We start from the raw sequence: 22,802 nt of genomic DNA on the forward strand, positions 1-22,802 counted from the left end.
CTAATAAGGCAGGTATTGAGAAATTCACAAGATCACAACTTCATCATTAGTAACCTTAATGAATGCTGGAGTTTTGTTGTTTTTTTTTTCTCCTGAGCTGTAGGCCAAAGTCAAATTGAATTTCCAGAGAAATCATTTCTAGTGCATCAGTATCTAGGGAACAATTGTGCTACCAAGGCAGCAGGACACACAGGGATAATTACCCTTCACATGCAAGTATTCAAATAACACTTTGCATTATTCAAAGAAGCAAACCATTAGATATGAGTACACTCATCACAGCTTTCCACTTGAAGTGAAAGACACTCCTCTGATCAAGAAATCACCATCCACACCTTGCAGAATACTTCTCCAAGTAATAGAACTCAGGGTGAGTGGTCAGGTGGTAGCTGTGGCCCCAGACATCAATTCCTTATTTATAAAGGTCACTAGCTGTTGTGTAATGGCAGGCAAAATGCCATCCTTGTCTTTCTCCCACTACCTACTCCTCAGACCCTGTCAGTCTTGATCTAAAACACCATAACAACCAAGAGCCTCAGCAGAGGTATTTGGCTTCATTTCACTCTGCAAGCAAGGCAAATTTATATAAGCTTCAGAGTCATGTTTGCAGGTGCCATGCCAATAACCTTGCAAGTTTGTCAGCCCTGCCAGCTTCTACCATCAACACAAAAAAGACAAAGTGTAGACCTTAAAAAAGGAGCTAAAGAACTGTTTACTTCCTTTAAAAAATGAGAGAAGCTGGAGGTGTTAGGACTTGCTAAGAGAGTCACGTTCTAGATGATGCCTTGCAGAAACACTGCATGGAAACCAAAGGAAAACTTCTCTGAGGGTGCTTCAAAACACAGAGCTGCAATTCAGCATCCAAATGAGCAGCCAGTGCGATCGGTGCCACCTTACCTCCTCCCTAATCAGCGTTTGGGATCAAGAACCTTCAGAAGCTTGATGTTTACCAGGTCAACACCAACAGAGCATCACTTTTGTGTGCTACAGCTACAATGGGAAGTTGATAGCTTCACAACAGACTTAGGCAAAAAAATCAAGGACTTGTTAGCCTCTCAGGGAGTGATAGGACTGGGGGGGGATGGAGCAAAGCTGGAGTTGGGGACATTCAGAGTGGACATGAGGAGGAAGTTCTTCACTATGAGAGTGGTGAGAGCCTGGAATGGGTTGCCCAGGGAAGCATTTGAAGCCTCATCCCTGAAGGTGTTTAAGGCCAGGCTGGATGGAGCCCAGGCCAGCCTGCTCTAGGGTAGGGTGTCCCTGCCCATAGCAGGGGGGCTAGAACTAGATGATCCTTGTGGTCCCTTCCAACCCTGACTGATTCTATGAAATCTTCATACTGCAACTGAGTCAGACTGTCAGAAAAGAAGTGGCTTGGAGTTAGCAACTGCAGCTGAACTCAGACAGGTGACTGGATAGGGCTGGCTGCTAGGTTGGGCTGGATGAGCCTGGAAGTCTCTTCCAACCCGCTTGATTCTATGATTCAGAACATGTCTGAGGTTATGAAACAGGTCCAAAGAGTTTTTCTGCTGCAGTCAAAAGGAGCCTGGCACAGACTTCCCTTTTAATTTTTCATCCTATTATGTGCTTATTTTCATGTCTCCTACTACTTTCAGTAGCCAACTTAACTCTGTAGTCTTTAAAGAAACTTCTTAATTCCTCTGAAAATCAATGTCTGTGGAAGTGAATTTGCATTTCAAAGCAGACACATGGAAAAAAAATATTAAATCTTACTTCTGGCACTTTAATATTTGTTGAATAAAGAGCATCACAGCTTTTTTCATGCCTTCTCAACTTTGCTCAGTAAAAGCAAGCTGTGCTAGTCTGTCACGTTACAGATAGCACCCTTGAAAAATGGTTTACAGGAGCAAGCATAAAAATACAATTAGGATAAAATATTTTTAACACATTTATGCATCTAAGAATGACAAATAGCAATGCCTCCCTCCTCTGTCATGTAGACCAGGTTGGAAGGTAAACAACCATGGTAACAGAATCAAGCAGGTTGGAAGAGACCTCCAAGATCATCCAGTCCAACCTAGCACCCAGCCCTGGCCAATCAACCAGACCATGGCACTAAGTGCCCCAGCCAGGCTTTGCTTCAACACCTCCAGGCACAGCAACTCCACCACCTCCCTGGGCAGCCCATTCCAATGCCAATCACACTCTTTGCCAACAACTTCCTAACAGCCAGCCTAGACCTCTATGGCTCTGTCCCCTTGTTCTGTTGCTGGTTGCCTGGCAGCAGAGCCCAACCCCACCTGGCTGCAGCCTCCCTTCAGGTAGTTGTAGACAGCAATGAGCTCTGCCCTGAGCCTCCTCTGCTGCAGGCTGCACACCCCCAGCCTCTCCTCACAGGGCTCTGCTCCAGGCCCCTCAGCAGCTTTGTCGCCCTCCTGTGGACACCTTCCAGCACTGCAACATCTTTCTTTGAGGAGCCCAGAACTGGACACAGCACTCAAGGTGTGGCCTGATGCAGCCCTATCCCATCAACTAGACCATGGCACTAAGTGTCCCATCCAAGGGACACTTTCTCTAGTGCAATAAAGGAGAGACATGTGGAGTGAGGAGCTAATAGATGAGAAAAGACCATTTCAACAACTCAAGAAAACTAAGTTTTGAAGTGTGTTGATTTTCCCTTCAAGAAGGATTGACTGAAAAGGTAGGCAGCCTAAATCCTTCCAGAAAAGTTTGAGAAAGAGCATTTTGGACCTCTAAAAGCCAGTTACAATTCAGGCCATGACTGACAGGATCAAGGTTGTAAGCAAAAAAGAAAGCCAGAAGCAAGTCAAAACTGGATTTTGCTGCTGGCTTTGTTTCTTTATTTATTGCCAGCATGTTTTGTTGTTTGGAAGTTGAGATTTTCAAGGAGAAATGACGTCAAAGATTTCAGCAGGCAGCTAAGAAGTCATTACCTAAGCTCAGTTATAATACAGAACATTACAGCTTGGGATTTTATTGTTGCCCACAGTATTGGGAAATTACATTCCCTGGGACATATTAACTTATTGTGAGTCGCACGAGAAAGGAAAATTGGAGGTACTGCATGGGTTTGGAACAATGATGTTTTATAGCAGCTTGTTGCCTTTGGGAACCATGAAGTTTGTGTCAGACATTCCTTGTGGTATTCAGGGAGGGGTGCAGAACCTTTGAGGCAGGAACTGATCTGTCCTACAATGACACTCTAACAAAAACCTTCCCAGACAGCATCTTTTCCAACACACAATGCAAAAGGATTCTCCCCTGGAGTGTAATTTCTTTTTTAATTACCTACATATAAGAGCACCAATATGCTGTTAGGTGCACTGATTACTGCATTTATTATCTACCTGCTTCGTCCATCCCTACCTGACAATACCTCGGGTTTGAATAGGCAACAGCTATTGTCTTCTAAATTGGAGCTTGATTAAAATGAGCCCAAATGAGACAGTGACTGTTATTAGGTCTCAGAATACCTACTTTGTGACTGGCAATGTGGTGCAAAGAGAGAGAAAAGCTCTTCAGCAGTTTGAAGCTGGGCATCACATTTAGAAACCACACTGAGTCCTTAGTCCCATGTAGAGAAGCAAACAAAAAATCTGAGAAGCATGAAGTAAATGCAGCAACTTTCTCCAAAGCAAATCCTCTCTATTCACAGCACTTAAAAAGAAAAGGCAAGGAAAACTCCAAGGCAGGATTAGATTGTACAGATTTGATTCTTCTGTTTTAGAAGAACAACACCATGTGGAACAATATTTGACACAGACCCAAACTTGGTCATTTTGGACACAGACAAATTCTGGATGCCTAATGTCATCCCAGAGTAGGTGAGATGTGTCTTGGATGTCAAGGAGGATATGAGACAATCCTTTCTCCAGCAGTTACACACTAACCTAGTTTATGTTCTTGGGCTGATTTGCTTCACTGTCTTCATTTCTCCATAATCATCTTAAAATCTCTGCCTGTGACAAATGTTAAGCCTTAACTCAGTCAAAGCCTCAGTCTTTCCTGGTTTCTCTGTAGTGCTTGCAGCCCAAGGTTCCTCCCAGTCTGAAACGCTTCTGTGGGACACCTTATCATGCACTGAAGAGGGGACAAAGTGTCAGTAAAGGGTTACTGGCAGGATTTTGCTGTGAGGACATTTCTCTGCAGCTATAAATAGTTCCAAAGAGACTTGGCTGCAAATTGCTTGTGGATTTCCCTAAGACCATCACTGTTACAGGAGCTGCAGGACATCACCTCAACAGAGAGGCTGGAGAAGAGCAAATAGTGGGGGACCATGGGGCAGAGGAGTCATGTCTCAAAGCCTGCTGAAAAAGAAGCAACTCTCAAACAGTCTGTAAAGCTTTACTAGATTATGCTCAAGGAGAGCCAAGTGTTAGAGATGTATTTACACTCCTAGCTGTAATCTCCTTTAGACTGATCCTACTGAGCATTTGGTCCAACCTTAATCCAAGCCCAGATCCTCCAAGAGAAAGTGCAGCACCCTGTGACTGCCTATTTTAAAGCACACAGTTAGGATTCCTTGAACATTTGTGACAGCAATATCTAGAATTGACAAATTCATTTAAACCTGCTGCAGATTTGTTCATCTCAGCTTCCTGCAGTCATAAAAGGAATTGCTTTCTCCAGAATTTAACAGCTGCAAGTTCCATGCTGTAGTTTCCTTAGGGCTTGATTTGTTCCTGACATGAATGCAGCTAAGGCTCACAGAGATAGTGTAACAAACCTTGCAGACCTCCAGACCTCAGAAATGAGTGATGACCTTACTCAGCAGCTGCTCTGGTGATTTAGTTCCAGGCATTCAGAGTGTAAGAGGAATGTATGTAGTCCTGCTACATGGATTCCCCCCCCACCCCCATCATGAAGAACGAGAAAGCTCAGCAAACAGCAAATTAATAAAGGTGATTGATATTTTGAAAGGGTGGAAAACATTAGAGGGATTTTCATCCAAGCACAGCACAAGGCTTTCATGGAAATGGGTTTCTTAATCCTTATGCCTCACATGGACATTTGAGGAGCATGTGTAAGCAAACCTCCTTCTTATATACAGTAGCAGCAGCATTTCTGAGCAGCCTCCCAATTGCTGAGCAATCTCAAGAGCTTTTGTATTGATGAAAGGATCAGTTCTTTTTCCAGCCTCGTTAGAGACCTCAGCAGTGCCACTGGGGCATGTTCCTTTGGAGGAGGGGATGACTATGGACTTAAGATATTTGAACTATGCTGCAATTATTCTGAAGCTATCTTATTTCCTTGTGTGCCTGGTTGAGGTTAATTGGAATATTTTAATGAGAGAAATTAGATTATAGGCTGTGAAAAGGAAACAGTGCTGATGTCTACTTCACTCTGAGGGTTGCTGAGATGTATAATAACAAGGACATACAAACATAGAGAAGAGTCTCTGTCAGAGTTGCTGTGTTTTTGCTCTGGGCTTCTGCTGTTCTGCTTGGATCTGTGTAACCCAACTAATCATTCTGCTTCTAACCCCCTTGCCAATCCTCCAAACTCACCATGAAGGTAAGGAAGACTCTAGGATAAGGTAGAGGGGTGTAAAGGAGGTGGAAGGGTGGTTGAGAGCCCCTCTGGGGACTCTGGTTTCTGGGAGGGCTGTTGTGTTTCTGTATTATCTTTAACTTGTATATTTTGGTATATAGCTGTAAGTATTGTAAGTATCTGTGTGCATATTGTGCTAAGCTGTAGATGTAAAGCTCCATTTCTTCCAGCCAGCTGAATGTAGTCTGGGTGATTTCCTTGTGTGAAGGGGCAGGTAACTCCCAAACCATCACACCTTGCCACCTGTGTAAGCATCAGATGTGATAGCTGCAACCCAAGACATCTGCCTGCACAGACACAAGCACCAAGGCTGTGAGCAAGGAAAGCAGAGCTGTATTAATTTTGTGTACTCACACTGGGTTGAAACACTGAACAAAGACTCAGCATACCTTTAGGTATGATGGGTCCAGCTTCTCACACCCTTCATTCACACCCAGAGAATAAGAAGTTTCACCCTGAATGAGAGTTTAAGGTCTGTGCCCAAGCAGCTCACTCAATGCCACTTGGCAGCAAACTGCAGACACCAGACAGAGAGCTTCATACAGACTCATTTTGAGGCAACAGAATGACTTTAGAAACTGCTGTCACAGTTATTGATGTGATCATCAGGAAAGCAATGGGGAGCTAAACAATGTCATCAGCTGAAGAAAGAAAGAAATCACTATCGAGCCATATGGAAATTCTTATTCCATCCCTGCCATTTTTGAACATGAGTATTACTCACTTGGAACTCTTGCTAGGATGGCAATAAAATCACAGCCAGGCTCTGAAAGAGTTAATGTCAGCATCCTAACCACTTGACACGAAGCTGTCACTTTCCAAACACATTAGCATTACACCAGCAGTGATGCTTTCCTGGGAGAGCTTTGCTCAGTTCCATCTTTAGGGAGTCAAGCATTGCTTGCACCTTCAGCCTCAGATATTAGCTAATATCACTGCACTAAAACTCCTAAAGTAATCATAGAATCAGCCAGACTTGGAAGGGACCACAAGGATCATCCACTTCCAATCCCCCTGCCATGGACAGGGACACCCTACCCTAGATCAGGCTGCCCACAGCCTCATCCATTCTGGCCTTAAACACCTCCAAGGATGGAGCCTCAACCACCTCCCTGGGCAACCCATTCCAGCCTCCCACCACCCTCGTGCTCAACAACTTCCTCCTAACATCCAGTCTCAATCTACCCATTCCCAGCTTTGTTCTATTCCCCCCAGTCCTACCACCACTTAACATCCTAAAAAAGTCCCTCCTCAGCTTTCTTGTAGGCCCCTTTCAGATACTGAAAGGCCACAATAATTGAGGCTCCTGACAATTTTGTGTCTACTTCTATTTCTTGTTTCAGAATTAGAAACACTTCAGAACTTCCAAAAGCTGTGACAAATGTGCTACATCATCCACAAACACCTCTTTTAAGCTGCCAGCTCAGTTTACACTGATTTATGCCACATTGCCACTTCAGAAGTGTGCAGGTCTCCCTGCAGTGACACCCAAGTCCCAGAAGCTGGGCATTGCATTGAATCGATTTGATCTTAAAGGGTGGAAGGGAGCAGATGACACCAAGTGTAAACTTCTCAACTTGGAGCTGAGTTTCTGCTTCCCAGGAGCACGGAGGTTGGAAAACAATATTAAAGAGTTGCAATAGATTTGGCGGCTTGGGATGACATGACTGAGTCATTGGAGTTGCTGAAGAATGAGAACGTGCCAGATGTCACCTGCAGTAGGTGACTTCACTGCACAGCACAAGCTGGTGCGGCAGCAAGCTGTGCACCATTACAGCAGGCTATGGAAGATGATGGTTTGGTGACTTCACTCTGAGGCCTGAGAGCTTAAGAGCTTCACAGTCACTTCCACATTAAGCCAGTACAATAGATCTCAGCACTGCACTCACCATGCTTTTCACCAGAAGCTTTAATTTCAGCCTCTCAACCACTTCAGCTTCTATTCAGAGGTGATTTTTTAGCACAAACCACATAGTACAACCTGTTCCTGCAAGTGGCGTTGAAAAACCTGTTTATACTAATTGTTCCATAAAGCCAAGGTCTGAGGGAGCCTGTGAAAGCTCCAGGCACACAGAGGTGCTTTATTCACAGAAAATCCCTTTAAACACTATTTTTAATACAAAAGAAAAGGTAAATTATAAGGATAACTGAAAGGTAATTAGAATAGACATTCCAGGCTCTCACCACTCTCATGCTCAACAACTTCCTCTTCACATTCAGCCTGAATCTCCCCACTTCCAGCTTTGCTCCATTCCCCTAGTCCCTCCTCAGCTTTTTTGTAGGCCTCCTTCAGATGCTGGAAGGCCACAAAAAGGTCACCTGGGAGCCTCCTCTTCTCCAGACTGAACAGCCCCAACTCTTTCAGTCTGTCCTCAAAGCAGAGCTGCTGCAGCCCTCTTAACATCCCCAGCATCACACCTTCTCTGTGAAAAGTTATTTGAGAGTTACTGAGAGAAAATGAGAGTATCTACAAAATACTCCACTGTAGAATAAATGGAAAGCTTCAAAGGAGCATTCATTTGCTGAGCAGGTGGAACAAGCAGGGAAGTAAGTTACTTGTAATCAAAACCAGACTGAAGTGCCCGTAACGAAATGCTGAAGAGGGAGTAACTGAAGTGTAGACTGGGAGAGCCTACAATAAAGATCAGTATATGGATTTCTGCAGATTCATGCCCTGCCTAATTATCTTGGGTTTGAAGACCTGAACAGCATTCATTCTATTTGAAAAGCCATTTGAGAGGGCTATATTCACCAATATAGTTTGCTAGTAACTGCTGTCTATGTGTAGTGACAATCTGAGTTCCAATAGCTCCATTCAAAAACAGACCTTGAATCTGCAGTCCCAGGCTGGACAGCACAGATTGAACACTCCTTATTTGCCACAGATGTGCCTTTTGTGCTTAGCAGACTGATTAAATTGAAGTGGTCAGACTGCAAGACTGCACTCAGATGCACACTTCTATTTCTAGGCTCTGCCAAGGGCAGTAGTATTTATTTCTCACATCTTTTGTCCTAGATGAATAAACCAGAGGCATTTTAATTGCTGTTGACAGCTGCTTTCTTCCACTTTGACACCTTCTGAAGTGTTGCAAGGCTAGAATAACCAAAGATATATCTCACATGTTTATTTCTCTGCACCTACTGATACAGCAATGACAAATTCATGGACTGCTATCAACATTGGTCTCTCTTTGGGTCAGCATAACAACAACAAAATATCTTGGATGGAATGACAGTCTCAATGAGGTGGTTAGGGTGTCCCTGCCCATGGCAGGGGGGTTGGAACTAGGTGCTCCTTGTGGCCTCTTCCAACCCTGACTGATTCTATGATGGTGTTTTGCCTGAGATGAGTTTAACTCATATTTTCAGCACCTAAATAATCTCTCAGTAGTGACATTTTGCAGTTTATCATATTGTGTTAACAACAACACCCTAGCTATCAGGAAAAGAGTGAGTCATTATTTTTGCTTTCTTTAAAGTGAGAACTGAGGGGGGGAAAAGGATGGTGAATTGGTGGTCACCATGGTTACCTGCTCCTTTCATTATACAGGTATTTTCATGAGGCTGAGGGAAAAGTGTAAATTATCTGGAAAGATACTGGGGAAAATAAAACCAAACACAACTCTTCATCTCTCCTTTAGCCTCAAGAAAACAGGAATAAATGATTTTTCATCATGTGGTCAACAGCAAAACTCAGGTGTAGGGAGGGGGTGGATAGAATTCAATTTTTCCCAGTAACTTGGCAATTGCCTTTTCTGGTTACCAAAGTGAGTATTACTTTGCAGGTACTTACTAAAAATAAAGATTCTTACAGCAAGTTGCAGAATCTCAACATAAACTAGATAATATTACAGGGGTTTACTAGGAAATTAATCACAGAATTAACCTAATTGGAAAAGACCTCAGAGATTGAGTCCAACCTAACACCTAAGCCTTCTCATTAACAAAACCATGGCACTAAGTGTCTCATCCAGGCTCCTTTTAAACACCTCCAGGAATGGTGACTCCACCTCCCTGGGCAGCCTGTTCCAGTGGCCCAGTAGGGAATCTGATGGAATCCCAGTGACACCTGCCTGTTACAGAAGACACTAAGGCTCCATGCCCTAAGCAGTTGAACCTATTTCAGTCAGGCAGTTTCTGACCTATGCTGATCTCAGATGACAGGTGGAGAACAGGAAATATTACTTATGTTTGTAACCAGAGAGGCTCTACAGTCATAGAATCAACCAGATTGGAAGAGACCTCCAAGCTCATCCAGTCCAAGCTATCACCCGGCCTTAGCCAATCAACCAGACCATGGCACTAAGTGCCTCATCCAGGCTTTGCTTGAAAATGGAAGGCTATAGATTATCTGAAGTACTTTGATGTGGCTGCACTTGGCCACACAAACCAATTCTCCACAGTAGCTTCACATCATCTAAGACTCAGTTTGTGCATCTTGAAATAATGGAATGCTCCAAGACAAACTAACCAGGGGCAAAAAGCAGAAAGGGTTGAGTGCCTGGGACTGTGCAGCTGTGTGGCCAGAGTCTTTCTCCTCCAGATGCCAAAATTTTCCAAAGGGGCATGTTGGCAACATTCAACACATTAGAAAAATCAGAGTGAAATATCCACTTGAGTCACACACGTCCTACATGGTGGTCAAATCTCACAGCTGGATGCCCAAGAAGCTGGTTCTATCCCCTACTCCAGATAAATACAACTTTGGGTTCATGTAGTGCAGTAAAGTTTATCACAGCACTCACTTGGGAGAGCAGATTTCAAAGGCAAGAGCATCAGGAGGACATGCCACAGAGGTAGCAGATCTGTGGCTTCAATTTGGGCTGCCTGGACCCCACTGATCAGACTTTGTCATCATCCTCACCAGTGGAGCTTTCCTCTACTCACAGTGGAAGTTGTGGAAGTAACTGCAACAGTAATTCCACTATTCTATAGATTCCAGAGGTATTGTGGTTGCTTCTCTATAGTCTTGTGAGGTCATCCACAGTTTAACCTAGATTGCATCTGTTCCACCCAGACTACAGCAGGTTGGGATCCCAGGATTTTGAGACTTGACGTACTGGCAGTGCCAGGTATTTCTCTGATAGTTTGCTACTATTTTCTGAAGCTGGGGAAGGTGAGGGGAGATCCAGCTTCTTACAACACAGGCCAAGCCCAGAACTCCACTCTCACAGCAAAATTCAGTACTGAATCAGAAACCGAACACCATTAACCAGGAGGGAAGGTAAGTGCTCAGTAAACATTCTCCTAACTAAGGAGCCTTCCTGAGCCCATTCCTTGGTTTTGGAGAGGTGGAGTAGAATATTTGGACCCCACTGGTTTGAGGTGTGAGGTGAGTGGAAGTGTTGAGGTTTTTTGAGGGGTGATATAGTAATTATCATCCTAAAAATAGGAGGGGAAGTTTAAAACCCCTTTTATTGTGTGTGGTTTTAATGGGAGAGAGCCAGAATTGTTTGCTTCTATCTGCCATTTGTTGTTTGGCAGAGGCTGTTGTGCACAAGAGGAGCTGTACAAATCTGTGCCATTTACACCTGCAAGAATATTTGCAGCTCTCGCACCACACTGAATTGGTCTTCAGCTCCTTTGATACTGAAGTGCCTTTCAGAGCAAATGAGGAGAATGGAGCCAAGTCACTCATCTCTGGAGAAATCACAGCATTAGTAGCTCCATCTCAAAAGACATGTTATTGTATTAAAAGCCAAGATGAATATATCTTTGTGGATTTACTTCTCAAGTACTGTCTCGCTGCATTTAATAGCATCATTCTATCAAAACCATAAGACAGGAGAATGTTTAGCTTTGACCAATAATCCTGCAGGTATTAAAGACCATTTCCTTATTTCCCCTGCCTGAAGATTGTACAAATCCATTTTATTAGGGTTGGGTTTTAAAAGACAAATATAAGAAAGGATTTCTGAGAAAGGGAATAGTCAATTTAGAATAGGCTTGGTAAAGAGCTTTGAATTGATGCAACTCATTAGAACTAAGCTTGAAAAGGCATATAACAACTCATCTTCTGTGGACAGTGCTCATTGTAGAATCAACCAGATTGGAAGAGACCTCCAAGCTCATGCTGTCCAATCAACCAGACCATGGCACTAAGTGTCCCATCCAGGCTTTGCTTCAACATCTCCAAGCACAGCGACTCCACCACCTCCCTGGGCAGCCCATTCCAATGCCAATCACTCTCTCTGCCAACAACTTCCTCCTAACATCCAACCTAGACCTGCCCCAGCACAACTTGAGACTGTGTCCCCTTCTTCTGTTGCTGGTTGCCTGGCAGAAGAGACCAACCTCCCCCCGGCTACAACCTCCCTTCAGGTAGTTGTAGACAGCAATGAGCTCTGTCCTGAGCCTCCTCTTCCGCAGGCTGCACACTCTCAGCCTCTCCTCATAGGGTTTGTGTTCCAGGCTTTTTCAGCTGTTGATGACTTTATGCTTCTCAACTAGATTCTAATTTATTATCAATCAATCCTTTAGAAGAGTCCATGCTGGCCTTAAAATCACCACAAGCTTACTGAGAGATTATTCTTCAGTTGATTGATATAAAAATCAAGTCCTTGCCCAGCTGCTGATGCTCAGGGAGAATATTTTGCCTGCTCATCTCTGCCCCACTGAAGCCACAGATGCTAGTCAGCTTTTTTTCATGAAGGTAAAATAAACCATTGTTGCAATAAACATTGGGAGTGTGTGAAGGGAGACAAAAACCAAAGGATCTATAATTTTCAGATGCAGTGGACACACACACAGACACCAGAATGATTATTCACTGATCGTCTCCCCCTGCAGCTGGCAAAGCTGAAGGCAGCAAATGTGTAGTAGCTGATAATGCTTATGGAGCAGATGTCTTTTTATAGGGAATCTGGCAAAAAGTTTATGAAAAATTGGGATTTTTTTCATCTGCTTCTGTGTGATACATTTGGTGCCCCAGTGGACACATTAAGCAGCAATTCTTTTTGAAGAGCTGTTGAAAACTGGCATCCTGACCGTGGAAAAACAGCACAGCCTTGGAACAAGGGAAACTCTTGGCATTTACCACTTGAGCTTAATTTTCCCCTTCTAAGAACTCATTTATTCTACAACTAACTTTTCGTGTTCAGCCAAAGTAAACTCATTTCTCGTTTTCCCTGCAGACCTCAACCTAAGTCCTTCACTATCTTCCTTCGCACATCTCAAATCCACAAGATGTTATTTAGTCTGGACAGGCACCTGGCAATCAGCAACTGGGCACAGCCACGGGTGTTGTGTGCAATCATCACCTGCATAAATCTCAGAGAATCAATCAGGGTTGGAAGGGGCCACAATGATCATCCACTTCCAACCCCCCTGCCATGAGCAGGGACACCCTATCCTAGATCAGGCTGTCCACAGCCTCATCCAGCCTGGCCTTGAACACCTCCAGAGACAGGGCTTCAAGCAACTCCCTGGGCAACCCATTCCAGGCTCTCACCACTCTCATGGTGAACAACTTCCTCCTCACCTCCAGTCTGAACCTACCCACCTCCAGCTTTGCTCCATTCCCCCAAGTCCTCTCACTCCCTGATAGCCTAAGAAGTCCCTCCCCAGCTTTTTTGTAGGCCACCATCAGATACTGACAGGCCACAAGAAGGTCACCTGGGAGCCTCCTCTTCTGCAGACTGCACAGCCCCAACTCTTTTCAGTCTGTGCTCACAGCAGAGCTGCTGCAGCCCTCTGAGCATCCTCGTGGCCCTTCTCTGCACACACTCCAGCATCTCCACATCCCTCTTGTAATAGGGGCTCCAGAACTGGCTGCAGTACTCCAGATGGGGTCTCACCAAAGTGGAGTAGAAGGAGAGAATCACCTCCCTTCACCTGCTGTCCACATTTCTCCTGATGCAGCCCAGGATCTCATACTCCATCATACCAGAGCACTAATACTGCCTGTGCAGGAGGACATCAGCCAAGACAACATACAAAACACTGCTACGCAGTGTGTTGTTCCCACCTCTCAACAGCTGCAGTCAAGAAGGGCTTCTCTATGAACAATGAAGGTTCCATCAGAATGGAAAGCTCAGCACACCTGGGAAGTGATGGATCATTGGAAACATGGCTAAGATGTGGCAGAAATGAAGTAACAAGTCTTAAATCCCCGTAATACTCTGCCATACCCTTTCATTAGCAGTGAGATAGACCAAGGAGGCATGCCCAGTCTCTAGGATTATGCTCCTGGTAAAGTTACAAAGACCATTTGACTGGTTAAAATTAGCAGGGGTTTGTAGCAATGCTGTAGGAATGGAGTAGGAGATATCCTCCCTACCAAAGTTTCAGAGCTTGACATGAAAACCTGCAACTTGGGAACACAGAACATCTTAACACATGACAAGTGCTATAATGAGAGCTAGGAAAGGAAGATAGACAGACACCCAGCAGTGACAGACTGGAGGAAGCATTTCCAACAAGCCTCAGCTTCACAGGCAGACTCAGCTTTCTGCTCCCACAAGCTTCTGATCTAAGTTTAATACAGAAGGTTAAAGTGAGACCAACATCAGCCATGCACACAGTGGCATGCAGGACCTGCAACAAGTGCTCCTTTCTGCCCTACATTGCTGCCTCCCACTACAAGCCTCTCTGTCAGGGAAAAAACAAAGGTGCAAGTAGACGCTTTTGGCATGAGAAAGCTTCCAGATCACCTCTTCCACAACTCCATTTCCTTCCCACACTGTGAGCAGCCTTGGCAGTGCTCAAACTGCCCTCATTATCTACTCACACTATTTTCATGCACCCTCATCAGGTCATCTCAGCACAAATTTTTGCTGTTTCATGTGTCTAAATGCTCTATTAACCATCAGTATAATAACTGTGCTGAACAAAAGTTAATACTCCTTTGCTTGTAGTATTAAAAGGTGGCAGGGAAATATTCCAGGCATGCAAGTATCCCACTCTCTGTGCCTGAGATCAATGACACAGCAGTATTTGCAAGGAAAAATGAGTAGTTCTTCTGCAAGAGGCTTGCAACTAATTGTGCAACCTGAAACAGCAGAGTAGGTTTAGATCATTAGAGCCTTCTCATAGTCAGCTTGTTGGAGAGGACCTGCCTGTGTGCTCCAGGATAAAAATCAGTCAGCCAGAGCAATACAGAAGCAGAAGTCTGACAACCTGGATATTGCCCTTGATGCTGACAGCTCTTTTCATAGGATGAGGGAAGAGACAGTTCAAGCACTTCCATCTCGAGTCGCAGTAGCACTAACACAGATGGAGCTTCCCAAGAGAGGGTTGTGTTGGGGTTTTTTTGTTGGTTCCCCCCCCCCCCCTTCTCTTTCTCAGAAAAAAAGAAAAAAATAAAGTGAAATTCTTGACATCTTCAACTCAATCTGGATAGCACCAAGCAGCCAGGAATTCTCCTGGAAAGAATCTCTCACCCCTAACAAACAAACAACTGATTTAAATCTGTTGTTGGGACCTGCAATGCTGCCAAGCAGTATAAAAAGGGGGGGGGGGGGGTGGGCGGGAATCAGGCTCCTGGCCAAGATTTAGAAAAATGGGTATGGAATTAACTAATCTGACTTGCAGCAGAACCAAGCACTCAGCCTTTTCTGCCTCACTGTGAATAATCAGGTATGCTGTGGCTTATTTTTTAAGGGTTTTTTTCCACTCCTTGGTATCCTCAGGGTATCTTAACCTCTCAACAAAAACGACCTTCTGTTGCTCTGAAAGGCTGCTCTTCAGTGGACAGTTTCTTCCAGCAGCTTTCAGTCCACCAAAGGAAGGAATCAAACCTCAGAGCTTGTCAAAGAAATAATGCTTGAAACAGTATTTTGGTTTTCTGGTTTTGCCCAAGGGTCTGCACCTTAAGTGCACAACCCACAGAAATGAGAGATTTCTACCCTTTCATAGCTGAAGAGCAGTGCAAGCTGTGCCTGACCTCTGTGGATTGCCATTAGTAAGGAGACTTTAGCACAGCTTTGATTCTCTTCACACGACAAAGCCTGACCCACCAACAGTCATGTTGCTTTAAAGCCAAAATGAAGTAATTTAACAATGGGTTAAGATGTGCAATTTAGCTATGGAAGTGGGAAGTCCTAGCTTCATGAACAGATGATCACACATGCCAAAAGACACTTGTTACCCTTTCCCTGTTGGCATGCCAGGGGACAAACCTTTTAGCTCAGCATCTTGGCTACAGGATGGGCAACAGACACTGCTAAAGATACTATGTCCCTGCTTTCAGGAAGAGAAGTCATGTGCTGTAGTACCATGTAACATCTCCAAGCAGTTGGTCAGTAACCACAAAGGTACATTCCCTGTCTGGCACGTTAGAGGATAAGACTATTCTTTGCTTGTCCTCACTAGAGGGTTTGAGTCAAAACATTTACTGAGGAGTGAAGAAATATTTTGTTTTCTTCTAAGGGGAACAAAAGTGGAGCTGATGAGAGGTTTGGAGTTGCTGCCAGAAGGTTTACATTGGTATTCTGAGTCAAGTTAAGAGATGAGCATTTTAATTCCAAGATTCAGCCATCTAGGCATGAAGCAGTCACTCCTCTTCACTTGCCCCATTTAAATCACAGTTCAGTTATTTAATTATTGCTTCTGCCCACAATCAAATATGAGATAAGAAAGTAGCCAAGTAAAAGCTGAGCACAAGTGTTAAATGGCCAAGATCACAATTGCATTTGTGAGTAAACCTCACCAAATGAGGAAATACTACTTAGAAAGATGCTACAATATAAACTGAGCTCAGGGGGTTTAATGGTTATGAGCAGTGTGCCATTAAAGATCTTTTTATGTTGTGTCTCACTGGAAAGCTCCATTTGCAACTGACCAAGTAGCTGTTTACTCCCGAGCTTTACAAATCGTCTCATTACCATCTCTAATCCTCCTTTATTACTGTTCAGTATCCAAAAAAGACTCTAAAGGAAAAACTTTACAAGACTCTTCACTCTCCACTTCCAGATCACTAAGTATACAGGAGGGACCTTCAGAATAGCATCACTGAAGCCCTTTGGTACACAAAGAAGGAGAGTTAAATACACCTTGTTAAGACACCTGGACATCTCAGCATTGGTAATAAATACACATTTGTAGGGGAGGGAGGCAGGTAACCAGACTTCCAGAAAAACTGTAAGCAGAGCACCAAAGAGTAATAAAAGATTATGATTAAATTCTCCCTTTTCCCCTTGAAGTGGTGAGCTACACAACTGTATTAGAGCTATGCAGCTACCTCCTCTGAAAGTATTCATCTCTAGCAGACTGAGGGCATAAAGCAGGCAAGGCACAGCGAAGGTGCTTCCTCTGCAGCCCACAGGAGGAAGGGTTATAGTCTACAGATGAGACATGGATTAAATGGAATGGAGAATGTACAATGCTTCTAGGGCACTGTGGGGAAATCTCAGTTCTTAGTGGCAATTTTGGAAGTCATTTACTCCTTTTTCACTCATCTAGGTTAAAAGATATCAATACCAAAGATTAACAGAGAAGCAGTTGTGATTCACACTGCTCAAAGCCATCTTCTCTTTCCTTAACATGGACAGCAGGAGCTACTGAAAGCATTCAGAAGAAAACACAGCCAGAGATGTTCTGTATGCACAGATAATGATTACAAATGAGTGTCTTCTCAGGGCATGAGCATATGGTGTTAACATGCTTAATGACAGGCTGGTACAACTGTTTGTCATTAGGCACAGCTCCACCAGTCATAATGGGGTCATACTTCATTGGCCAAGAGCTGAATTTGGCCTACAGGTTTTAATGGCTCCTCGAGGAGGTGCTGTGGTTCCTAATCCAAGACTGCTACACCCTGAAATTCACACTTGACCAGGTTGTTCTTGATACTTCTCATTTCTCTTTGCTTTCAGCTGAAAGGGAGATGCTCTCTGTACCTGCTGAGACATTGACCTGGGCATACCCACGCAAGAGCTGAAGTACAGAACTTCTAAGTTGACAGCAGTCAGCAATGTGGACTCAAAGTTACCTGCACTGGAATGAAAGTCTACACTGTATTTTGTTATCTTCTCATTCTTATCTCAGCCTCACATGGAACAGCAATTAAATCCTCTGTCACAACAGGAGAAGGAAATGAAAACTGCTTTTTTGTTTGGCTTAGAGCTTGAATTTTCTTGGGGGTGAGGAGTTATAAGGATCCTGGCTAACAGTAAACTGCTTTGAAGATCCATATTCCACAGGTGATTCACTGTTGTGACAATTGGAGTGCTGTCCCGGGGCAAATCACTGCATTTCTCTGGGTTTCTCCCCATCTTGAGTATCACACCAACAACCAAAACACCAAACCAAAAACTCACAAAAGCCATAAATCACTTTATGGCTCTCTGAGTCCTGGCATCTTTTGATGCCTCCAAACACTACAGCAATAACTACCATGAAGACCTGATATTAGAGACAAGCAGTTTACTGCTGTGCTGTACAGACAGCTACAGTTCCCTGAGGATTAACAGCAGTCCACTTAGCAGCATCTGAGATTTTTTTAGGCTAAAAATCTGCTTCAACTGCCAGGAGAGAGGAAATTGCCAGATTGCTCCTGCTGGTCAGATTCCCATTATAATTGCATTTTCACCCCTGCACAGTCTAAAATCAAAACATTCCCTGCATGGAATAATTGCTAGAGTTAGGAAATGTTTTCTGGGGAGAAGGTGGTTTTGGTTCCACCAGGCAATGACAGAGCTGAAAAGAAAGGAGTGGGTATAGGCAGCACAGCACAAGCATTACAACAAACCCTTTGCACACATTAAGGTGAAGTCACCACAGTGCAGTATGTAAGCAAGAAAGGCACAGTTATGGAGAATTCCTCAGACCCTTTTTAGGTGCTCAGGACATGGCAGTATCTCTCTCCTGCAAATGCAGACAGTATGAGGAATAAACCCATTGAGTTAGAGAGATGTGTGCAGGTGTAGGCCCACAATCCTGTTGGGATCAGAGAGATGTACGTGGTGAGACAGCACTTGTAACCAGAGCACTGCAGCAGAGGGACACAGGCACTTTAGGAAGGACAGGGTGAGAAGACAAGGAGCAGGAGACAGCCTTAATGTAAAGGAGCAGATGAAGTTTTAAAACAGATCACAGAATTTCTTAGATTGGCAAAGCCCTTCAAGCTCATTGAGTCAAGTCATCACACTGACAAGTCCTTGACTAAACCAAATCCCTCAGCACAACATCTAATCACTGTGAATGGCTATGGTTGGAAAGAACCACCAGCATCACCCAGTCCAACCTTCATCGCTAGACCACAGCCTCAAGCACCACATCCACTCTCCTATTAAACACCTCCAGGGATGATGACTCCACCTGGGCAGCCTGTTCCAGTGCCTGACCTCCTGCTCAGGAAAGAACTTCCTCCCAACATCCATCCTAAACCTCCCCTGATGCAACTTGAGGCCATTTCTTCTTGTTGCATCATTAGTAGTTCAGGAGAAGAGGCCAGCTCCAGCCTTACTACAACCTCCTTTTAGATGGTCGTAGAGAGCAATAAGGTCCCCTCTCAGCCTCCTCTTCTCCAGACCAAACACTCCCAGCTCCCTCAGCCACTCCTCATAGGTCATGTTTGCCAGACCTCTCCCCAGCCTCGTCGCCCTTCCCTGTGCCCACTCCAGCACCTCAGTGTCCCTCCTGTACTGTGGTGATGAAAACTGGACACAGTACTCGAGATGTGGTCTCACAAAGCTGTAAGTTCTTCTTCTGTATGGTTGAGTTTTGCAAATTATCAAACAAGGACTGAGTCACATTCTCTGCACACATGACAACTGGAGAGAACAGGGCTGCTGTATCCAGCAAAACAAGCACCCTCCCTGACCTTACCTTTAAGCACACAGCAGAGGACACAAGAAAATAATGAAGTGGACTCACTGTCCTGAAGGAGATGGACAAAGCAGGCAGCTAACAGCCACTGATTTATTGCAATTAAATCTGCTCTCCTTCCAACACATTGAAATTATAGGTTCAGAGGTCAGTTGGGAAAATACCCTTGCACAGCTAATTAAACTATGAAACTACTTGGACAGATAAGTCAAAACACAGAGAGAACTCAGTCCTAAAAGGAAACTCGCCCATGAATACCTAGGGTTATGTATATACACATACTCACCAAAGTGGGGGTGCAAGTTTTCATAGGTTCCATTCCAAAGAGAAGATGTTCTGAGCTGCAGAGTCAACTTCCACAGAGCAAAAGCAGGAAGGCTTCATTTTCTCCCAGAGCTCCATTTTATACCCCTCTGGGCTTGGCTGTGGGCAATTGCTCAATTAGTTGGTTCTCCAAGCAAACACAAGGACCTGAAACTCGGGGCAGCAGAGAAAAAAGCTGATAAAGGTCAGCTCCTCCCAAGCCTCACCTGGAGATCTTTCCTGCTGGGGTGGGGAGGAGATGGTTGCAGCTGCCACACTTCTCTGAGAAGTGTTTGCCACCTGTGAAATCCACTTGGTACTCCTAGAGAAAAAAAATGCCTGTATCAAGATGTTTACACTTCTGCTCACCACTGGTTCCTTTGTCATCTGAACCTGAGGGAACTACTTCAGTCTGTTCTTTCTCAGTCGTCACACCGTCACCCCTTGTGCTATCAAAGCAGGCCCTGCTAAAAAGCTTGCTTCCATTTTACGTGTGAAAGAGGAACTCCTGAGGTTGAGAGAAGTTCCTACTTTCTAATATGAATCTTCTTTCCTTGAGTTTCTGTGTCTCAGTCACTGGCAGCTCCCATATTGCATACTACACAAAAGAGCATCTTAAGCTAGTGCTGAGATATGCCATCAATGTTCCTGCCACTGAAAGATTTCTGGCACCTATTTTCTGATTCCTAGAAGTGTAAAAGGTGCAGTGCATCACTGGGACACTTTTAACACTGCTTAGATTTGTTGTGCCTTTTTGTCTTTCTGGTGGTTTTTTGATGCCACATAGTAAACATCTCTCATTTGGTTAGACTAAGCAAAGAGGTGACCCAGCATACTGACAAGTTCTGGGGTTGTCCTACAGAATCATAGCAGCATTTTTTGAGGGGTCCAAATCTATAACAAGCATCTCTGGTGAATGCAGAAGTGATCTTGACAGCTTTGAAATGTGGGATACAAATTAATTGGAAACTACACATCCTAGGAAGCAGAAATCTAAGTTTTCATCCCTTGCTTTTCAGCCTCTGTGCTCCATCAGCCCAGTTTAACTCTGCATTTTAACAGGTAATCAATTATTGAGCTTTTCTAGATAAAACTTAATAGGAACTTCTTGGGTTTTCTTTCTTTTTTTCTCTGCCTCACTCTTCCCACAAAATTAACCCCTGAAGCTATTTCCACACACAAAAAGAACCAGTTAAAAGAGAGGAAATTACTGAGAATCAGTGAATCTCCACAAGGATTCTTAGTCAGATTGGAAATTCACAGCATGTTAAGCACAACTGCATTCATAATGATCACATTATGCATGTAATCTGGCTGGAAACATCACCTTTCAGATCTGCTGGATGATTTGTTCAGCCAGGAATTGCTAACCAGATGTTCTCTGCTCTCTCAAAGGACATTCCTCTGCTACAGAGGGTTGCTAGAAAGTATCATTTTCATTTAAGGTTTGACAGCATGCAAATGCATCAAAAACATGCAGCTTCCTCAAAAATAATAATTATAATAACAATATCAAATAATTATTTATAATAAATAATTTACCTATAGTAAATAATGTATACAAATATTAATGATAAACATTATTGTTGTTGTTGCTGTAGTATTATTTCTTGGGACAAGTCTGATTTGAAAGGCTTCAAACAGGAATTGAACATGGCAGAACCACAGCATGGCAGGACCATTTAGACCAGAGGGACTCCTGAACATCACCTAACCCAATTCCCTTCCCAAAGAACTGCCAACTTCATGATTAGATCAAGTTATTCAATAGTGTGTGCAGTCAAACTCTGAGCATCTCCAGGGATGGAGCAATGTTCAGAAGTTTGGTCACTCTCACTGTGAATAATTTTGTTTCATACATCAAGGTTTATCTTGGTGCAATTTGTAGCTGTTGTCCCTCGTCGTATTGCTCTGCAACTGCGAGAAGATTGTGACTCTGTCCTCTCCATAAGCCACAGTCAGACGGCTGGAGGCAGCACTTAGTTTCCTGCAGCCCCCAGGCCTTTTGTTCTCCATGAGGAACAAACCCAGTTCCCTTAGCATCCCTTCACCTGTAATGATCTCCAGCCTCTGAAGATTCTCAATGCTCTTCCACTGCTCTTAACTGCATTTTCTTGATGTCTTTTTTCCTGCTGGACAGCCCAAATTGTGTGATACCACAGTAGCCAAGTAGACAGTAACTTCTTCTGTTGGCCAGCTGACTGCACACTTGCTAACAAAGCACAGGACACGGTTTGCCTTCACTGTTAGAAGGGCTCTCTGCTCACAGACCTTCACCTTATTGTCTGCGAGGTGCTCTGCATTCTTTTCTGCAAAACAGGCTGAGTTTTTGGTCTGCAGTGCCCAGCCTCTGGCAGCCTCTGCTGTCATGTGTGGCTTTTCCATCTCAGATATGGGAAGTGTTTACCTTTTGTGTCTTGCCATGGTTTCTGTCCACCCATTTCTGAACAGATGCCCTGCCCTTCACCTCCCCAGTTTGGAGGGGAACACCTGGGAACATTTTTTCTGGGGGTGGGGAGTGCTCCCCAGGAGTTTTTGGTCACACCCAAAACTTAAAATATGCTTTCAGAGAAAGTTTCCAAAGAGATATTTACATTGAGACAACTGCACTTAATTCCTTGGGTCAGAAAACTTGGCTTGAAATCTAACTTCTAATAAACTTCATAGAAAAAGGTGACACTTTTATTGCTCAGCTTGTGGAATTGTAATGTACACATAAAACAGAGATCAAAACTCACTCTCCTGGGAGCACACAGGTGTGTAAATACCTTTTTGCTTTCAGATCTTTCCAGAAAGGAAGCCAGGAAGGACAGAGCAGGCAACATGCTCTCTTTGGTGAGCTGTCACTTGCTATATTACGTAAGTAGCAATACAGAAGAAATTAAGACAGAGCACTAGAAAGCATCCTGGCCTGGATCAGGAGCAGTGTGGCTAGCAGGATGAGGGAGGTTATTCTGCGCCTGTACTCAGCACTGCTCAGGCCACACCTTGAGTGCTGTGTCCAGTTCTGGGCTCCTCAATTCAAGAGAGATGTTGCAGTACTGGAAGGTGTCCACAGGAGGGCGACAAAGCCGCTGAGGGGCCTGGAACATAAACCCTATGAGGAGAGGCTGAGGGAGCTGGGGGTGTGCAGCCTGGACAAGAAGAGGCTCAGGGCAGAGCTCATTGCTGCCTGCAGCTACCTGAATGGAGGCTGTAGC

At 44.2% G+C, this 22,802-nt stretch overlaps 1 protein-coding gene across 1 annotated transcript in view; it reads right to left on the minus strand.

Annotated features, from left to right (window-relative positions):
- The window catches only part of RB1CC1 (RB1 inducible coiled-coil 1), a 98,775-nt gene extending 79,065 nt beyond the window's left edge, over nucleotides 1-19,710 (minus strand). Inside the window, 1 exon segment of the mRNA XM_064170436.1 lies at nucleotides 19,586-19,710. The gene's annotated coding sequence lies outside the window, so the exon portion shown is untranslated.
- Nucleotides 19,711-22,802: the final 3,092 nt, after the last annotated feature.

Source organism: Pogoniulus pusillus, chromosome 34 (assembly GCF_015220805.1).
Source record: "Pogoniulus pusillus isolate bPogPus1 chromosome 34, bPogPus1.pri, whole genome shotgun sequence".
Lineage (NCBI taxonomy): Eukaryota > Metazoa > Chordata > Aves > Piciformes > Lybiidae > Pogoniulus > Pogoniulus pusillus.